Below are 22,430 nucleotides of genomic sequence, written 5' to 3' on the forward strand. Positions count from 1 at the left end.
CTCTTGAGAAAGGCAGCTGAGCTTCTTCAAGCTGCTCCACAGTTCCCTTCATGCTCAAGGCAAGGAAAGGTCTCCAAGGCTCTGAACAAGTTACTTGATTTCTCCATGAAAGAATCTCACTGATGCAGAATTATTCAATTGTGCCTTTATATTTTACTTGAGAAGCAGGTAGAGTATTATGCCCCAAGGAATTTTAGTTTCAATCATTCAGTATTAACAACTTTGGTGAGGGTTTTTGTTGTTGTTGTTGTTTGTTTTCGGTAAATTTGTCATTCTCTCCATCATATTAAATATATTTTGGAAGTCTTCTATTTTCATTAGTTAATTAAACCTAGAAAACCCCCCTCTCTCTCCATTTATAGATTTTGTTCAGCCTGATATTAACTATATAGGACTTATAAACTTCAATTTTCTTTTATTGAAATTCTCCTGTGATTTACTGTATGAATATATTAGAGATGGAGTTGGTAGAGCTGATATCATAACCTAAGAAGACACCTTTTCATTGAGCAGCCTGAAACATGACCAGCTATGTCAGAGACAGGTAAGGTCATATCCTTGTCTCCAGAATAGAGCTCTTGCTTAATTCATGAGATGCACTGTTTGTGCTTGGAAACCTTGAGTTTTGTATTGTATCAGTTGCTTCTTCATCCTTTTATAACTCATATTCCCCTTCCAGGGCAGGGTTCTTATTTATTATTCATGAATAGGTTTACAGTTCTGAGAATATCATGAAATTGTATGCCAAAATTTATGTTTATGAGAATATTTATTTTATTGAATACATAATTTTAATCAGGGTGTTAAAAATTGTATAGTTTCCTAAATAAAGGACTTTTGATCAAGAAAAGACAACATCCACAATTATTTGACTCAAAAGCTTGCTTTTTGAAATAAAAAAGAGAAATGTGATGAGTTAATACTCCAGATCTAGAGGCTTCTAGACTTGCCTTTATGCTTTGGGCTTCTCTCTTCTGTGGCTGCAGCCTAACTGCTTGCCACTCTGACCCAAGTGTGAGCACAGTCAAGAGCTTGAGGCCACAACCAGATTGAGGACAATGGAAAAGATTTTCCTGAACACCAGTGACAAAGAAGGTAAATAAACAGTTAGGGCATTTGACTAGATAACCTTGTTCAGAAGGTGTGTGTCCTTCCTGCCAGGATGTATTCTCCCTGGAGATTGTCTCCTGTTATCTTCCTGCCAATCAAGAACCTATGTTGTGGTGTGTAAAATGGAAGCTAATTCTGAGAATTCAGGTGGGGGCTCTTCTCCTCTCCAGGTGTCTGTGGTTTCCGGATGAGTCTTCCCAATAACTGACACTGAGAGTGAGTTGCTTGTTTCTGTTGCTTGTCCTTCAAATCCACTTTCCTCTTGAAACTGCTCTTGAGTTCCTTTCAACTCTCCATAATGCATTTCTTTTGATTTTACTTCAGCTAATTCTTCAAATCTGCAAAGACACTTTCAGGAAGAACATAGGTATTCTTTTACATTTGAACTTTCTTTTCAGCTAGGAGACTTATTTGCAAGATTCATTGCAGCAATAATGGTTTCTTGCATAGACTGGAAAGTGATCATTATGTCCCACAAAGGCTGGCTATCCATTCTTCATAGCTGCTAAGTATTGAATCTTGGGGAAATGCCATTTCTGTAAGCATCTCCTTCCTATCCACCTTAGAAATGTAGGAAGCAAATGTATATGATAACATTCATTTGATTACATGGCTTCCTTTCTGCACATCCATGAGTCATAATTTCTGAAATATTGTGTGATTGCCATGTGTCATGGGTAACTCACTTAACCAAAATACCATTTATTTATTTGCTCAACTATCCTTACATAGTCACATATATTCCAGGCCCGTGGGTCACAGTCACAACTTCTCATCTTTTCTACTGGTTCACCATGAATACTGATGTAAGAACTGAAAAGGCAAGAAATAAACAGCTAAAAAATGAAGCAGTAATTTCCTAGAACTAAATGAAAGGCCACAGATCACATCTTCTGGGACAGAGCCTTGGGGACTTTAGGGGACAGAAGAAGAAAAGATCCTTCATTGTAGGAAGCAGAGAGGGTGGATATGGAAACTAGACTATGACTGAGGGAGCCTTCTCTGTATGTAGGTGAGAAGTACAAATGATATGTGTGGTAGGTTTCTGTAAAGAGTCACTCCAGAGCACCACCTGCTGCTTCCAAAAAGCAAGCTAACCTTTAAGATGGAGAGATAAGAATGCATCTTTAATACTGGCATTTCCCTTAGACAATTTGAATGACATTTTGTAGTGTGTACCACTTCATACATAGCAACAAAGTAAAGCAACATTGTCTATTCCCCAATGACTCAAGCATCAAAAATTTAATGCATCTGCTGTGTTCTTATCATTTTCTACTTACTCCTGCAGGGAAAATGATGAATATTTGCAATTTGATAACTACAAAAGAGAATTATTATAGTAAATGTAAAAGTGAAGCCAATATTAAACTAGAGGCTTAACTTAATGATTACTAAAACAAAATCAATTGTTCTAATTAAATTTGGATTCATTAATTTAAACACACACACACACACACACACACACACACACACACACACACACACACACAGATGAAGCCCAGGCAACTCTGTAAAATGGAAACACTTCAAACACAGCCAACTTTTACTTAATTCACACGCTCAGAAAGTGCTCCTCCCTCACCTAGCATTTTTTTACTTACTGCTATATGATGATGCAATATGATCAAAGAATAATGTCAAGATTTAGGAGGAATATTTTCTTAAGGGAATAATATATAAATGTGTTCACACCAAATGTACTCAGTGTGCTGGGAAACAGCCAATTTAATTGGAGAAAATTTGAAATTCTTTAAGAAAAGGTCCCATTGTATTCTGAATCTTAAGGGCCAAGAATGACTTTATAAGGAATGTCCACAATAGCAGGGCATCCTAGACATGAAAGCATGATAAATGTCAGGCGTTGGTTGCCCATGCCTTTAATTCCAGCACTCAGGAGGCAGAGGCAGGTAGATCTCTGTGAATTCGAGGCTAGCCTGGTCTCCAGAGCGAGTGTCAGGATAGGCTCCAAAGTTACACAGAGAAACTCTGTCTCGAAAAACCAAAAAAAAAAAAAAAGAAAGAAAGAAAGAAAAAAAAAAGAAAGAAAGAAAAAGAAAGAAAGCACGATAAGCATGGTTTCATTAGGTGTGTGGATAGATGGATGTGCTCACTGCTTTGGTTATGTTGAGAGAGGGTGTTTTTAGTTAACTTCACATTTTCAACTTGGCATTGTCTAGAGTAACCTGAGAAGGAAATCTCAATTGAGGGACTTCCAGACCACACTGGACTTTGGGTATGTATGCAGAGTTGTAGGGGCTTGGGTTGGTTATTATTTAATGAAGGAAGGTCCAGCCCATTGAGGATGGCACCATTCCTAGACAGGTGGGCCTGGGCATTATAAGAATTCTACATAAGCACGAGCCTTCAAAAGAACCAGCAAGTAGTCTTCCTTTATGGTTTGTTCTTTAGTTCCTACCCTAACTTCTCTCAGTGATAGAATGTGACTTGGATGCATAAGCCAAATAGGCCGTATTCTCCTTAAGTGATTTTGGTGAGATTGTTTTGTCAAGCAACAGAATGAAAATCATTATATGAAGTAGGAAAAAGAAAATGTGAGAGGCTCCACCTGGGGAGGAGGGAAGTCAGTACAGAAAAGGAGGAATGAAAGATATATAACAACAGGGTTGTTTGATAAAGTCTCAAGAAATCATTATTTTATAGTTACAAAAATTATACACAATACATAGACATACACACATAGGCAAACACAGACACACACACAGACACATACATACACACACACACACACACACACACACAGATAGATTGACAGATAGGTAGTATAAAGGAAGTTAAGACAGTTTAACTGACAATACTCTAAATGAATCAAGAGAAACAAAAATCTCAGTACCAGGCATGATAAATCTCTTTTCTAATGGTTGATGGTCCATTTGATTCCCAAAACAATAAAGATTAGTGATGTAGCCCTTGGTTACTTCTCAGGGATACAAAATGCCTCCCTATTGCTGATGACCTCACACATTTAGAAAATGGGACTCAGATATTAAGCTGGATCTGACTTGAAAAGTGTCAATCCTAGGCAAGCATGGCAAGGTATAATTAGTGGTACCCACAAGTCAGCAGCAACCAACAGCTGTCTAAGTGGACTTAAGTCCTACTCAAAACGAGGGCTATCATGTCTGGTACTGAAAACTTAGGCAGTTTCCTGGGACTAGTGGGGTCATAGGCCTTAGAAAAGAATCTACTACCACCAATTTGCTAGACCATCATACTTCCTTATTACATTCAAAATCATATTCATATACCCACAGATCAATGATGCTTCTACCCATCTAAGAAACCTCTCTTTGCAACAAATGGACCACAACTGGATGCAATGTAGAGATAAACAGATAGTGGGAAGCCCTGCCCCAGTAGATATATTGATATTAGAGCTCCTGCCTCTGTGGCTCCAGGAGAAAGATTCTATGACTTAGAGTACTAGGAAATAACTGTGAAACAGTGTTTCCTAGAAATGGCTGTATAAACAAGATGAGAACAATGGCAAAATCAATAGACATGCTAGTGTGGAAGGGTGACATTTTTGTAGGAAAGCTAATGACTGCAGGGAAAAAGAGAATTAATCTCTTTCAGGTATAAGTCCCTCTATTTTTGTCCAACATAGATTGGTCAGCCTTGAAGAAGTGTGTACATAAACAACAAAAACAGACTCAGCAAATTTTATTCACTTACATTTATTCATATGGACACATAGGTACACTCACATATGTAATGATGGTGGTGGTGATAATAATAATGTAACCATAAATTTGAAATTTTGGCGTGTTGGAGGGTTTTGAGGAAGGGCACTGTGAGGGGCTGGACAGAGATCAGAGAAGGGGAAAATGATGAAATTCTCTTTCAGTTATGAAAATAGAACAGAGATGTGGGAGTTGATATAGCTGTGCTGATACTCAAAAGCCAATATTTGCTATTATAGACACTACATTGGAATCTTTTGTTACGTTATCTTGGAAAATACTTCAATGTCACTGTCATATTGAAGTGTCATATCTTGGTAAATACCATAGTAACATCATGAAATTTGACACCATGATGATGTTGTGTAACATGAATCATGAGTAGCAGTGCGTTCTCAATCTCTGTCCGATTTTTTCTTTTTGATCTTTACCACACAAACCCTGTATCACTAGATTATTTTGTTAAAATTTAATGCTTTTTGGTGGGACATGGGTCACTTGACTTTGGAAATTGACAGGATTAATAATCAGAGTAGGCATTTCTAGTTACACAGTGGACAATGGATTGATTGTTGTGAAATCTGCTGGTACACACAGAATTATACACAGAAGACTCAACAGAAACTGATTCAGAAAGAGACTAAAATATAGCACAATTATGGAATTGAGAATCTGCAAAAGCAATAAGACATTTTTTGATGGATAAGAATAGGTAGCAAAGGCCACTATCATCTCAGCCTAACTAATCTGAATATAAAGAACTAATAGGTCTTGGTAATTGACCTACATTTTTTCTTAATTCTGATTGGTTCTTAATTAGTTTTCCAATGAAGATTGTTTGCCAAATTGTGATGTTAGTAATTGCTCTGAGATTTGATCCAGGGCTCAGCAGTCACCTAGAATTTGAAGTACACAGGAAGATAACTGGACAATAGTAACACAGTGTGGCACATGTAATACCTTCACCATTACATTTAGGTAGAAGAAATATGGATTGATTGATTCTGGTTCCATTCATTTTACCTAACTTTAAACAACAATTGTACTCCCAAGATCGACAGATTAAATTGCTTTGGACTTGTAACCAAAGCATCTCTGGACTACACATATTGCACATTAATTGACTTCTTTTTCCCTATTCCTTAAAGTTAGAAGTCTCCTATATCATTAGCAAAATGGAACATAATAAAGTAGGTAACCTGGATCCAAGTGCAATGACAAACACCTGAAAACATACCATGCCATACTGAGAAATATTATTTTATAAATTAACTCAATAAAATTGTCTTTAAATTATAGAAATAATATTAAACAAAATTTACTTAGGGTGTGTATCATTTAATGTCAGACCTTTTAAAGCTGTGGTAATAAATAAATTCTACATGTCTGGACATGTTTTTACAGTCAGGCATGTATGGTCTATCTGTGTTAGCAATTTATCCAATCCCCTGTTCAATATTGTGCTAGTGAATAGATACAGAACTTTTTCACACATCAATAGATTTACAAGGTTTTATCATGAAGTTAGGGTTCCCAATAGTAGTTAGGTTTCTTGTTATTATGACAAAACATATGGCAAGAAACAACTTAAAGAAGTGGTTGAGGAGAAGTCCATCATGGCACAGAAGTATGCAAAAGGAGAATGAGTGTTAGTCACATCACATCTACAGTCAGGAAAGAAAAAGCAATGATGCTCAACTAACTTTCTCCTTTTATCCCATTCAGCAGACAGCCTGTGGAATGGGGATGCCACAGTTAAGGTGCTTCTCACCTCAAAGAAATTATATAGATAAGCACTATCAGGCATACCCAGAGGTTTGTCCCTTCAGTAAAGAGTCTCTTTAGGCTCCTCTACATCTTACCAAGTTAGCAATGCCTGTCACAATTCTCTCTCCCCTTGTCTATTGTATGCTTCATATCACAAAGGTTGATTTAAAAAAAACTTTATTGTAAAAGCTTACAAATAGAAAAAAAATCAGACCCAAAGTCTATATATCTCAATGAACCTTGGCCATAGAGAAATCTATCTGAAACTGATCTGGAAATTCCTTGGTGACTAACTTTCATCATTCCAGAAATTACCTCTACCTGTGGAACTGAGTTTTAACAGATGGTGATTTCCTCATAACTCCAAATCAATGGCCATGCTGATACCCTCACACCCATACACATGGCCCACATACATATACATACATAATAAAATGGGTTTAAAGGAAAAAATCAATACCAAGAACATAATGTTTCTGGCAGTGTTTGTGCTGTGTGGCATTGTGCAGTTTCTCTATTTTGCTAAACATGTTACATATGCACTTCTTCCTTCAAATCCTTCACAGCAGCAATGCTAAAGAATACAGCTCTAAGTGCTTTCACTCAGATTGAAGCCTAGTGTTTGGTATGTTTTGCAGTGAGTTTACTGTGCATGAAGAGTTTTCGGTTCCTATAGCAATATTAATTGTTTAATCACAAAAACTGAAGACTTCTAGTATTTTTCAGCTGTCGTTCTTCTGTCCCCTTTGCCTTTTCCTCCTCCAGCAGTGCAATGTGATCTGCTGTGCAATGTGGCGGCAAGGAGGGCCGCCAATAAGTCGTCCGATAAGATAAGTCTTATAAAATATATAGATGTATGATAATTAAGACTGAGCTAACAGATGAGAATCCTAGTCATTGGCCAAGCAGCATTGTACCTAATACAAGTTTCTGTGTATTAATTTGGGCCCTAACTCCGGCGGGCAGCTGGCGTAAAGCGCACACATGGCGGTGGGGCTCGGTGGCTTTTGGTGGAAAGATTTATCGTAACATTCTTCAGTATGTAACTAATCACTATATCTTTCAATTTCTTCTGTTAACTGGCTAGTTTAAAAATTTGCATTTGCCTTTAATCCCAGGACTCAGGAGGTAGAGGCAGGTGTATCTCTCTGAGTTTAAGGCCAGAGTGAGTTTCAGGACAGGCAAGACTGTTTCACAGAGAAACTCTGTCTCTAAAAACCAAAAAAATTTACACTTTGTGTCACTGATGCCAATTTTATTGGCTTGGGGTCAGGCCTGAACAATTTCCAATAGTTTCTGAAATGTTTGTAAGCACAAAGCTGCCATTTTGTACTCCATATTTATTCAAAACAATATTATACTGATCTGTTTATAGTATTAAAATACTTGAAAGTAACATATAATATTACATATTCAGTCAAGACTCAATTCTGTATGTAAAAATGAACATATTCATCTTACTAGTATGCATATTTTATTTTGTCTTTAATAAAGAGTAAAATTATGTGTCTATAAGAGTTGTTTTAAAATACTACTTTGTGATTTACTATCCACAAAGATCAGTATAATAATTTTATATGTTTATATAGCAAGGTTAAATATAAATATTTCTCAGGTAAAAAGAGGTCCTGTCTAAAAAAGCTTAAGAAGCCCTGATCTTCTCCAAAGCTCCCCAAGTTTTTTTTTTTTAATTCTTTCAGTGGATGTTACAGAAACTGGGAATCCCAGAGGAGCCCAGACTAATGGAATGCTAACAAAATGTAAAGATTACAAGGAAGAAAAGACATATATTTGACTTTATACAATTTCTTAATATTCTTTGTGAGATTTTAAGAAAATTGCCAGTTTACATTTTGGGAAAAAAAGTAAGGTTCAGCTCCAAGGTCATACATCATTATGTCTTAGACATCATTTATTCTTATTTGAAATATCAGTATAAAATGAATTATTGTCTGTAGTCAGGTAATCTTCAGACTAAATTTTTCTAGTTATTTTGACATTCTCCACTCTTAGAATGGAGGAAAGACATGATTATGAGATGAGAAAGAGAGATGGTTCCCAATGCAAGTCTGGTCTAGAAAACTGTGTTGCTGGTCCTGCTGAACAGAAAATGGAATGATACGATGGTGTCTAATCAGAAATGACCGTAGTAACTGCCACTGAGCCAATGCCTTACAAGGGCAGTCTCTGTTCAGGACCAAATATTTACCAATTATGATTGTCTTCATTTGTATAGCTGCAATTGAATGATAGCAATTGCACACATTACTGTCTCATTTTAACTAAATGAGGATCACTCTGTGAGACCACCACCCACCGAATCCATAGGTGGGGTTCCTGTTAGTGCCCTGACTGGTGAGTTCTCCGAAGTATAGTTTGCTTTCTTTCTGATCTAAAAGATGCCCCCTTTACCCCTGTCTTATACCATCCCAAACTCAGTTGGTAAGGAACTTGACCAGACATGGGGCTGTTTTCCTTTCGGAGTCCCATTATTTTCCCTGTCTTTCTATCATGCCTCCTGTTAATAAGTGTGAAAAGTTATTTGGGAGTATCCAACACTTACTCTTTGTGACAATATTGAGAAATTAGAACTAGTGGAGCCTGTTTTTGACTTAAGCACCCTACAGCAACCAGCAGTCAATAAAGATAGGAAACTTGGTATGTTTCAACTAAATACCTACAAGGAAAATTATAGCCCCCTGCACTCTTAATTCAACATTGCCCTGGAGCATTAGTGTAATAATAAGAGGAAGGAAACAACAGGAATGTAGGATGAGAAGGGGACAATTTAAACACATAAAGAAAATAGAGAAAAACAGGGGGAGTGCTGTGGATTCTACCCAGATGTTATATACTTCTTGAAAAAGGCTTTCCACAAAGAGGTCCTGCAGCTTATTTTAGATTAATTGGAATAGTTATTGTAATTGTTGGGGGCTGTGAAATTCAAGGTTGCTAAATTACAACTTTTGATAGAACAGATACATGGAATAAAATTGCACCTGTTTTGGAAAAAATAAAGCAATGATCATCATTTTAAAATACTTTATTAATTTAATTTTTTCTTTAACAGTTTCACACATCTACATAAGATGCACTGACCATTGTCACTCCCCATCTTCTTAAATCTCCTTCAGCCATATCCACTTCCTTCTTCCCTACAAGTCTTTCTCTCATATGCATATCTATTCACAATTTTTTGTGGCTCATCATGTGTCTAGACTGTGTGTGTGTGTGTGTGTGTGTGTGTGTGTGTGTGTGTGTGTGTGTGTATGTGTGTGTGATATGGGTTTAGAGCTATCATTTAGAACCTGGCAGGCTCAGCAGTGGCTACACAACTGGAAGTTAATAATTCATAAGTAAGGGATAGGATTGTGTAAGTTCTTCCCCATCCATGACTAATTGTTGACACCAGTTTTGTGCAGGGCCAGTGCAGGTAGTTACAATTGTTAGTTCATGATTGCCATTGTCTCCAGGATGGCATATCCAAGATCTCGTTACTGTATCATGTGGCTCTTACATATTTCCTACCCTCTCTTCTACAATGTTCCTTAAGCCTTAGGCAGAAAGGGATTGTAAATGATTTATTTAGGAGTGATCACTTCACTGTTACTTATTCCCAACATCTTGGGTAACCATAGCTTCTGTCTGTAACACTTTTTATACAGACAGGTTCAAATGGAATCAACAGAGCTGTTTTGGTGTTCTTTTAGGATCATCTAAAAAATTCTCTCCTGCTTTGTAACTGAGTTTAAAAAGAAAACAAGTACAAAAAGATTTTTGGGATATAGCAGCTGCCCAAAGACATATGATGAGTGGCAAAACTGATTTTAAGTTGCCTGTTGGTTATGAAATGACTGGTGGTTTATATCACAATCACCTGAAAAACCCTTATTAAACTCATTGGGTCACTAAAGTAATAAAAACAAACAAACAGAAAACCAAACAAACAATGAAGATTTTTTTCTGATGAAAAATGAGTTTCTGAGGTCATTTTTTCTTGTTTATTTTTTCCGTGTTTGGCTTTGACTTGAAATAATTAGATTTTTTGTTTCTTTATTCATTTTTATGTTGAAAATAATAGGTCATGATTGCAAGGCACTCTCTAATATACAATAGACACCTCACTAGTACAGTTCCATTCAAGTTCTCTTGGGAAACTCCTTCTTCTGCTGCTCTCCTGAATTTGGTGAACACCCCCATTCAACATTTGAGACTCAACTTCTTGAAGGCTTCTTCTGTGTATATCATGAACAAAATCCATCAGCACCTTATCTAGATACTCATTTATATAATTTTTAAAGTAGTATTTAAATTTATAATCAAAATAATATCTTTTTTAGTAGTGCAGAAACACTGTAGTGAAGCAATTTTTTTTAAGGTGCACCATGCTGTAGAGAAAATGAATGAGTACATAGCAGACGTTGGTTAAACATAATCCTAAATTCATTTGTTTTCACTGGAACACTGATTAGAAAGATTACACTGGTGAGTTTGTAATATTTTATATCTTTGTTGTTTTCTATTCCCCAAGTGTATCTTCTATGGAAAGTGCAACTCACTGTCTCCCCCATAGGGCATGTGCTGTAGGTTTACTTATGGAGTAAACTTCTTAAGGTAGCATTCTCCTAAATCCACAAGAGGAGAGAAACTTTCTTCTTACAAAATCCATCCTCTTTTTAAAATACACAACACTGATTATAAACTGGAATGAGTATGTATGGGGGGGGCTCTCTCTTCATATTTAAACCCATTCCATAGAGGCTATCAAATGAACTGATAATTAATTATAATGTCAATCCACTCTCCTGAAGTGGAAATATACCATTGATCGATCATATCCAGAATGCTACTATTTTTGTTTTTTCACAGTAGCACTGTAGGTCTGAGAGGCAACTTCCGTGATTAAGATTGTTGCATTGGTTCAGGTGGTGGCATATACCTGTAATCCCAGGACTTGGGAAGCAGAAGTCAAGTGGAGCTTGAGTTCAAGGCCAGCCTGTTTTACCATATCAAGCTTCAGGACAACAAGAAAAGATTTCTTGTTGTTTGCTGATAGTCAATATGCATTTTAATTGATTGGTGTCACCCTATATGTGCTCCTTTCTGAGATATTTCATTTTTCACCTTTAATTGATCTCCTAGTTGGTATGTCAATTAAATGAAATAAAGTAATATATATAATAGTCTGAGGGGAACACAGGCAGATGTCATTTTTGCTAATTTATTTTCAAGATGACCTGATTTATAGAAAAGTTAAGATAAGCAAATAATATCTACACAATTGCTCCAATTATGCTATTGGTTTTCAAATAGATTTCCTTTGGTAAGATGACTTAGAACAAATAACATTCATTTTGAAGTAATATAACATTCTTATCAACCTTACAAAAATATAAACCAGATTTTCCTACATAGCTATGCTGGCTAGTTTTATGTCAACTTGGCATAAGCCAGAGTCAACTGAGAAGAAAGACACTCTGTAGAGAAAATGCTTTTCCTTAAGATCAGGCTATGCACAAGCCTGTATGACATTGCCTTAATTTATGAATGATATGGAAGAGCCCAGGCCACCATGGACAGTACCATTACTGGGCTGGTGGTATTCCATATTATAAGAAAGCAGATAAAAAAATCCATGGAGAGTAAGCCAGTAAGCAGCACTCCTCCTTGGCTCTGCATCAGCACCTGCCTCCCTGTTCTTGCCCTTTTTGATTTTCTGCCCTGACTATTATCAGTGATAAACTGTGATGTGGAGCTGTAAGAAGAAATAAACCCTTTCTTTTGGTCATGGTGTTTTATCACAGCAATAGAAATCCCAAGACAATAGATGACCATTCACTACTAATATTTAATTAACATACCCTGTTGTCCTAAAGGATTTTACACAATTTTTAGTGTTTGAAGAACATCCTATTGTATTCCACTTACAATAAAAAGCCAAAGAAATCCAGTCATGTACAAAGACACAGTTGTGTTTTGGGCTACATTATATATAAACAAATCAAAACCATCTACCCTCACTGCTTTATGCATTCCATGAGTACCATGATCTTTATGCTAAAAATTTGTCATGTTTATGTTCGACTCTTAACAATTATTTACTCATCCTCTAACATTATAACAAATGATAGAAAGATAAGAAATGTTACCTCAACAAATTTGGCATTTTCACCTAAAACAAACCTTCTATGTCTAACCTACTATGCTGTGTCTAATCTTTGATGTAGAGTCTAGTCATAAGACTGCAAACAGTGATCAGGAAGACTGATTATCGAAGTATATGCCATTTAAAGAATTGATGAGCACACTAGATGTCAAGAAAGAAGCAATGGTGTCATTTTCTCCATTGCTTAATATCTAGTGTCAAATTCATTTAAAACTTTTGCTGCTTTTGTAATGGTTACACTGCCAATGGAACACAACTCTCCTAGCAAAGGAGATGTTATTCTGAGCTAAATATGAGTAACCATAGACTGGGAACATGGATTCAGGTCACCAATGAATGACATGTTCCATCATAGTTCAGGTTATGTGAACTTTTATCTACAAACATAGACACACACACACACACACACACACACACACACACACACACACACACACACACACACACAAAGACAGTCACAAATCAGTGGGTTGCCAAATATGTTAGTGGGGACTGAAAATAAGTACTGCAAAGCAAGAAAATCCTTCCTGCAGGTTTTTGGCATTTTTACCTTTTACTCTTTTCTCTTTGGAGGACCTGCCACCCAGTTCCCAAGCAAATCACTCAAAGACTTATTCTTCGTTATGAATGCTCAGCCTTAGCTTTGGCTTTTTTCTTTCCAGCTTTTCTTAATTTAAATTATCCTGTCTACCCTTTGTCTCTTTACATTTCTCTATTTCTATATCTCTTTCTTTACTTCTTGCTCTGTGGCTTGCTTTGTAGATAGGTGACTGGACTCTGATGTCTTCCTCTCCTTCTTTTCTTGTTCTCTGATTTGCTTTTCTTCCAAGATTTCTCCTCCTATTTATTCTCTCTGCCTGCCAGCATTGCCTATCCTTTTTCTTGCCTTACTTTTGGCCATTCTGCTCTTTATTAGTCCAATTAGGTGTTTTAGACAGACAGAATACACAGCTTCACTGAGTTAAACAAATGCAACATAAAAGAATGCATCATTAAAACAAATGTTCCACAGCATAAATACATGTAACATATCTTAAAATAATATTCCACAGCAACACACTCCCAAAATTTACTGATAGTCAAGGATATAGAAATGAGAAGTGCATGGATATGAAGGGAATTAATGGTAACTGAACACAATTTTGGCTCTTGATTACAACATTCCTATTATCTACAATTAGAGTTCTAATCTTCTTATAAATATGCAATATCTCCAACATATATATTTTCAGAAAACTCTGGCTTATAATACATTTTAAGATTATTGTGACAAAATGTCAACATGCTTAATAACTTATTGTTGTACAATTCCATAAACATTTGCTGATTGTTTACTAAATTCAAATCCATTTTAAGCCATATTTCTCAGGAGAAAAATAATGAAAATTCTCCTTCAACATCTCTCATTTTAAAGGTGGAACTGTTTATGCAAACATCACAAGTGTATTACATTAGCAACTGTAGTAGATGTCTTCAAAACTCCACAAAGAAAAAGACTGAGTAAGTAAATCCAGTCTGCTAACATTTAGTGTAACATTAAGGTTATGACTTTTCAGCTGAGACCTGGACATTAGGTATAATTTGGATTTGTTATAAAATGGAAAGAACAGATTAAACACCAACCAGGTAATCATAAAAAATCCTTTATGTAGGAATCATCTTCTTTGATAATGAACTGGTATACAAACTATGGAAAGAATAAATAAATTACACAAACCACCAATTTAAAAAGGTCAACAAATTTCAATACATATCTTATAAAAGTACCTACAAGTAGAAATAATCACCAGTAAAATTACTCAATACCACATGAGATTAGGAGCTGCAAATTAATAATAACAACATTCACACTACATAATTATTAGGATGGATGAAATCCAACATTGACTATTAGGAGAAAGTAGGCGAGGTGTCTGGGTGGGATAATGGAGTATATGGAGAGTCTTTTGTAGCATAAACTCTCTTTGCAAATTAACATGTGCTGTTTGTACTTGTTGAGTGCAGACTCTGATGACAAGTCAGGCCCCATTGTCTCAGGCTTTTGCAAATTTATCTAACATGTCCCCAAAGACGTCTTCCTTAAGCAGTCTGGCCCATAAACACTGTATCAAGAAGGAAAGAGAACAGAAAACAACTAAGAGTATTAATATATTGTGCCCTTGAGGACAGCTAAAAGATGAATTATTTCTAACTAAAGCTACTGTTGTTTATCCCATGGCATAACAGTGCCTGACTTGCAAATGGGAAGCTGGAAGCCAATCTGTGAAGAGAATCACTTCTGTTCTGTCCAGATCTCTCTACCCAGGATACCAGCTGGCTGCCTTAGCAGTTTGCTCAGCTTTTGTGGTAGACTTTGTCAGAACCTGATTTGATCTTGTCATCAATCTATATCTGTCCACTATTTATTATTTTTTCTCTTATTGTTAATTGCTACATACTTAATAAATCCACTCATTCTAAACCTAAATCACAGCCATCTTAGCTTATTCTCCAATAAAAAAATAATTTTTCCCTCATCACTCATGGCTAGTGATAAGGGAAATATTGTGAGCACTGAGAAGGGGTACCATGGTCACAGGTTGAATCAGGTAAGGAGAGATGAATCCTACAAAAAAATATGGGACATTAGGACAGTTGAATACAGACATTCAGTTTATGTTGAACCCATATAACACATGTTTTACACAGGCATACACTCAAACACACAAATACACCACGAATGCTCACTTTTTCTTATACCTATTTTCAAAGCTTCTTACCAAGGAGTGGGGTTCCTTATTTTACCCTAGGCCTTATGTTAAGGGCTGGTTCTCAAACTTTCCTATATTGAGAAATCACTTTGTGGAGCTTCCTAGAAGCCTGTTTGCCAGAGGTTCTTATTCATTGGTCTTTAGTAGATCACTAGAATCTGAATTTAAAAGAAAAATAAAACAAGGCTATGTGAAAGTAGTAAACCTATACTTTGTAACCCAGGGTTTTGTTTGTTTGATTGTTCTGTTTTTATTTATCTTTTTTTGTTTTTTTAATAGAGAGCCTCAGCTTTCAGCCTGATAGAAGCTGCCACTGGGGAACTGTTTTGACTTCTCTCTCTGTTCAGTTCAATTTATTTCAGTCCAACTCCACAAACATGTGTTAACATAAACAATGAGATGGTACAGAAAGCAGTAAGCCTTGAGCTTCAAAATGCCATATATTTTTTCCTTCTTCAGGGATCAATAAAAGCACAATAACAATATTAGAACATGTTAAGAAAGGGAATTTCATCATTTTAAGGTTCTGACTGATGGCCAAAGGTATATCTTTTTATCTTAAAATAAATTGATTTTTTTCCTTATGCTTCTTGTTTCTTCAAAGCACTGAAACATCATTTAGCTAGCATTTTCTAATAGCTAGCATTTTCCAAAACTTCAGAGCCAGGGATGACTATGCACATCTGTAGTCCTAGCTCACAGGATATAGAGACAGGAGGGTCAGGTGTTTAAGAGCAGCCCCTGTTACACAGAGAGTTTGAGGTCATGTTGTCTTAGTAAAACCAAAGGAAAAAATCCCTTACCTCAGAAATACTGGTGCTACAACTGAAGGGACTAAGTTGAGCATGGTAAACATTGCTGTGGCAGGCCTGGCTCTTCTCCTCCATTCTCTCTGCCTTGATAAAATCCATTAGATAAAATTCCTGAAGCCAGTCCCCAAGCTTCATTCCCTTTTTGGGCCACTTTTTCCTCCTCCTGAGGCTAATTACCAAGGTCCAGCTATCCCAGCTATTGAAGTATTGAAGTGCAACAATCAGAAGCCCCCTTGGGCCTTCTGATTAAACACCTCATCCATAAATGGGATTCCCACCTTTACCTTTCTAAACTACCATTTTCTATCCAGAGGTAGTCCCTGCCCCTCTGGTACAAATATGCCTGCTCCCTCTCCCTTGTTCCCTTCCCCTTCTCCTTTGTCCTCTACCTCCTGTCTTTGTCTCTTTTTCCCTGCCCTCTGTCCCTTTGGAGCAAATAAACCTCCTTTGTGTTGAGAACTTAGTCTTAGCGGTCCTGAGCCAATACTTTTCCTTTCAACACCTGTTTAACTAATAAGGATTAATTAATGATATAAATCTCATAATAGTACAAAAATAGAAGAGTTTAGTTTCTCAGCAAATGGCCAAGTCATTTTTATTTTGCTCAGATGCATTCATCCAGGCATCCTTAACTACCTAATAATCAAAACTTAAATGACACTGTCCGACAAGAGTTAAACACAGTCATTCTGAGTGACAGAAAACTAAATTACTGGAAGCCATGGGCACTGCAAAACACAAATGAAGAAATTAGTTCTTCATCTGAGAGAGACTGATGAATATGGACTGAAATGGGAGATTTTGGTCCAATGCTAGCACATCAGGAACCTGAAAACCCTACACATGAACACACAAAGAAACAACTGCTACACTAGTTACTTTAAGAAGGACTCTGCTAAGATCTTGATAAGGGTATTGAGGAAGAACTGGATTGAAATCCTAAATGAAAATGAGGAAAGGTAAGATATTCCCCTTCAGAAAGACAGGGGTGAAGCCATGAAGGACAAAGCTTTTATGAATAGACTTGAGGAGAACATTTGAAATTGGTTTCAAGTCAGAGTTCATATGACTGGAGAGGTTATGTTGATCCATTAAAGCTCCACAATTTTTTTAACTTTCTGTATTTTTCTAAATGAAATAACAGTTTTGACATATTAATTTCCTTCCTCAGGTTTGAAAGCAGTCCAATTAATATTGAACTGTAATTATCATTTTAAGCCTATATTTTTCATACATGTGGTTACCTTGTGAGTTCCTTCCTTCCTCTTCTTGACATTTTATAGAAGGTTTAATAGAAGCTCTTCAACCCAATAAGTTAAGTGAAAGTTGTGATTTTACCTTATTTCACAAACTTCATATAGTTTCCTACTTATGACATAGAAAATAACCTGTTCATGAAATGTAGTCAAATTAATGTATAACAAACTACTTAGTAATTTAACAGACTGCATTAAAGGAAATGTATACCTAAAAACATTTAAAGTCAATGCCTGAAAGAACTGAAATGCTTACAAAAAGTTTTTAAATGATGTAGGGATGTCAGATTATGTCAAATAGTTTTGTTTTGTATTGTGTTTAGTGTCTTATCATGTAGCTCAGGGTAGCCTATAATTCACTACATAGCCCAGGGTGACCATGAACTAAAGATTATGTTACATGCTGTTAGGTCACCAAGTGGACCCTTAAGTAGCAGTGCTGATGGCAATGACCTGACCCTGACCTGAGCTGGGGTTTTCTAGGAAACAGAAACCTAAAGGGTTTTCCAGAAGCCCTTAATGGCAGACTGAAAGCTGCTAGCCATAACTGTCAGCACCTAATGCATCTGAAAAACCCTCAACACTAACCACCTGGATGTTCCAGCATTTGAGCAGCTTCCCTTTGCCAAGTCTGAGCACAAAACCTGGCAAGTATTGCATCTCAATTGTCCGAGATAGCCCGGTTTTTAATGAACTGTTCTCTCCACGGAATGGCTGTGTTTGATGGTGCCTTGTTGCACCTCCTTACATGTGCCACTGTAACTGATTCAAATATTTTTCTGTTATCACACAATCTTTTGTACCTAATTAACAGATTTGAAGTTATTTTATCTTTGAACTTGTTAATTTAATTCTTTTTAAAACTTAAAAATATGACAGTCCTATTATCGTAAATCAAACAGTAGCATCTAGATTAGGTTTTTTAATTATACAAGTAACAGTTAGGCTCTTCATAACTTGAAGTTGATCTTTTACCTTAAGAAAGTTCAAGAAAGAAGTAGTTAAACAAAAATATAGAATTAGTTTTGTGTTTCTTCATTTTTATTTTGAGACAGGGTGTTACATAGCAATCCAGGCTATCCCAAAACTCATTACGTAGATCAGGATGGCTTTTGCAATGCTCTTGCTTCAGCCTTCTAAGTGCTGGGATCACAGGTGTGAGCCACCCCCTCAGTGTCCAGAGTCTCTAATGAACTAAAGTCAGTTTATGCACAAGGAGAACCTCAACTTCTTGGTATTGTTTTTACTCTCCCCTTTTAAAAACTTAGTTTTAAAATATATGTTTCTACATTAAATAATTTGAAATGTTTACAGAATCAACTGATGTTATTATTGCTTCATACTATAGTTATCAACAATTAATAAATATCCTACAACTTAACTGATCCACTGTAAAATGAACATAATGATTATCACCTAAAAGGGCTACAAGAATTCCATATAATTGTACTGATAATATATGTAAAAGAGAGGCATATACATATTTATGTTTTATATCTGCATATCTTTCTAATAAAAATGAATATTTCAGGTTAGGAAATCTGGGAGTACCATCCTACCATAAATCTTAATTTGGTTTGTAATATTCCACTCAGGTTGTTCAATGTAAGTAACAATCCTCCAGTCCTTCATCCCTCTCAACCTAAAAGAATCTGACTCTGGTCATTGCTTTTCTTTTCTTTCTTTCTTTTTTTTTTTTTTTTGGCTTTTTGAGACAGGGTTTCTCTGTGGCTTTGGAAGCTGTCCTGGAACTAGCTCCTGTAGACCAGGCTAGTCTTGAACTCACAGAGATCCTCCTGCCTCTACCTCCCAAGTGCTGGGATTAAAGGCGTGTGCCACCACTGCCCGGAGCTTTTCTATAGTAACTTATTACCCATCTATAATACTCATGATTTGACATTGATATTTTTTCATCCCAGTGTTAGGTATTGAAAAGAAATAGCTAATGAAACATAAAATATAATAATGACTAATACTGCCTCCTAATGAAATATTACTAAACCCATAAGTTAGTATATCTCTCAACCCCTATGACAGATGCTTCTATTTGAAGTAGATGGTGATTAACACAGAGAGCCACAACTAGACAAGTAGCAGAGAATAAAAGAATAGAATTATCAGCCCTAAATGGAACACCTGTATCACATCCCCTCTTCCCAAGACTCAGGAGGCATTGTGGAAGTGGTTGAGGAAAAGTTTAAGAGCCAGAGGAAACAGCATCATCCAGACACAAAAAGGCATTACATCAGCTATTATGATAGCATGTAAGCTCATTCACTTTTTAGTTAAGTTGTACAGTAATTCCAGTTTTAGTTATTATTTTAATTATATGTATATGTTTATGACTATTAAACTATTGTTGACTAGTTAACTGAAAATACAGTAATTGTTAGGTTAATACAAAACTTATGCGTGTGTGTGTTTTCATTATCATTTCAGTTCTTGATGGGCAGCTGAGTTGGTTCCAATGCTTTGCTATAGTGAATAAAATGATAATGAACATGAGGCTGCAAAATCTCTGTTGTATGTATGGAGTTCTCTGGGTATATGCTCGGGAGTAAAATTGCAACTGCTGCATGGGAGAAGCTTATCCTTCATTCTTAATAATACTAAAATTAAATGAACCAATCTCTTTTCTCAGAAGCAGAGACCGAAAGTTAAATTAAAAACCCAGGTTCTATTTGATTGCCTACTACAATGGATTCAATTTAATGTAAATTTGCAAAGAGATCAAAAGTAAAACTATATCACTCAAGCATTAACCAAAAGTGCTACCTTGACTATATTCATTTTAAATAATATAGACTTTAATAGTAAAACTGTAAATGTACCAAGAGGAAGTTATATTTTGATGATATTAGAGTTATAAATGTATATAATCTTACAGAGAAGACCCAAAATATAGGAAGCAAATTTTACATAATTGCAGAATGATTACTCAGAAGTCAAATAATAGTTTAATCTTCAACACCCTATTTTAAATATGGATTCGACAGACGTAAGATCATTAAAAATGCACAACTTGAATAAACTGTAAATGAGACAGTAGTAGACATAGAAGAGTACTACCCAACAGGACTAGAATGCATGATTTTAATAAAATAATGCAACATTCTCCAGGGCAGACAGTATTTTAAACATATGATGTATTTAAATTGACTGATATTATGTAGACTATCATCCTCTATATGATAACACATAGTTTTTAATGAAGTACAATGAAAACTTTAAAATTTACAAATAAATAGAAATTAAATGACACATTAAAAATAACCATTGAAAGAAGGAACAAAATAGAAATTACAAAATATCTTAGATCAATTAAGAAAAGTATATCCTAACAAAGCATGGCAGGCATTAGAAAACTACAAAGAGGAAAACATACCACCGTGAAAGGGTGCATTTTCAAAACTTCTCAATCAAAACCCTAGAACAACAACAACAACAACAATTATAATAATGTAAAAAAGGAAAAAGATGAGCCAACTAAAGTTAAACAGGAAGAAAAAGAGAAGAAGCATCTAGTCAACATAGTGATAAACTAAGGAAGAACAGCAGCAGAGAGGTCAACAAAACTGAAAGTTTGCTTTCTGAAAAATGACAAAACTGAAAAAAAATTTGTGAAACCAAGAGGAAAAAGAAGGAGAACAGGAAGTATTAAAGTGAGGAACAGACTAGTTACTGCTGCTATGAATATGAAAGATGCTGTGAGAGAATTGCTGAGAATAGGACAAGGTGGAGTAACACATTAGGAGTATATTAAAGATATATACAATCTCTGCTAATCTGCCCAGGTATAAGTATAGAAATATAACAATCAAACAAATCAGATCAGGAATAAAAATACTCAATACATAAAAATCCAGGATTATATGGCACCACTAATAAGTTGCACCAAAAGTTGAGAGTAAACTAACAGTATCATCCTCAAATTCTTCTAAAGAAACTGGGAGGAGGGGAATGTCCCTCCCCATTCTATTAGATCACAGCATTGCTAATGAAACTCAATACAGAACTCAGGGAAAGCCTGAACACTGAACAGTACTCTTTGCAGATAATGAGCAGCATCCTCGATCAACAGAAAAGTGCACACTAAAACTATGATGAGGTACTGTTTCCTGCCCTACTGTACTAACACCAATAATAGAAAAAGAGAACCAGGTGCTATAACATCTGTTTAATCTCATAACTAGGGCTAATGCAGATGAACTAGAACTTTAAGTCTAGTTATTTCTTGAAATAGGTGTCATTTGAGGGTTTTCATATTTTTTTCTTTTTTCTTTTGTTCACAAGCAAATAAATCACTTTTCTAGCAAAGTGCATATTTTCTTTGCAGCAAATTCAAAACCTGACTGATTGTGAAGTGGAACGGTTTATTTTTCTTTCCCTTTTGTGAATGAGGCCTTAACTCCAAGCTAGCTTGAAATACAGTGAGTCCCTGTCTCAAACAAACAAAAATTAACATATAAAAATTCAATGGGAAAATATACATTGATGAGGATATAAAGAAAATAAAAAGCAGGTACACTACTGGATGGTACCTGAAGTGTTACACCCACCTTGAGAGCCATTCCATAGTTCCTCTGAAAACTGAATCTATATTGTATTATCCTTTACAAAGAGAAGTTTCTTTGATGAGGTGTGGGAGAATGTTAATCTGTGAGTGTAAAGATACAAATTTAAAATGCAGTTTGGCATTATGTTGATTTAGTGAGGTGGTGGTAGGAAGTTATCCCTTAGTACTAGCCCTAGGTAGTAGGCTATGTTTCCAATTCCATGCCTGATTTCACTCCTGTTCATTGGGTTTTCAGTCAAATTAAAGAGCTTTTGCTTATTGCAAAGTATGCATGGCTCTATTATGTCCT

This window comes from Cricetulus griseus (assembly GCF_003668045.3).
Source record: "Cricetulus griseus strain 17A/GY chromosome 1 unlocalized genomic scaffold, alternate assembly CriGri-PICRH-1.0 chr1_1, whole genome shotgun sequence".
Classification (NCBI taxonomy): domain Eukaryota; kingdom Metazoa; phylum Chordata; class Mammalia; order Rodentia; family Cricetidae; genus Cricetulus; species Cricetulus griseus.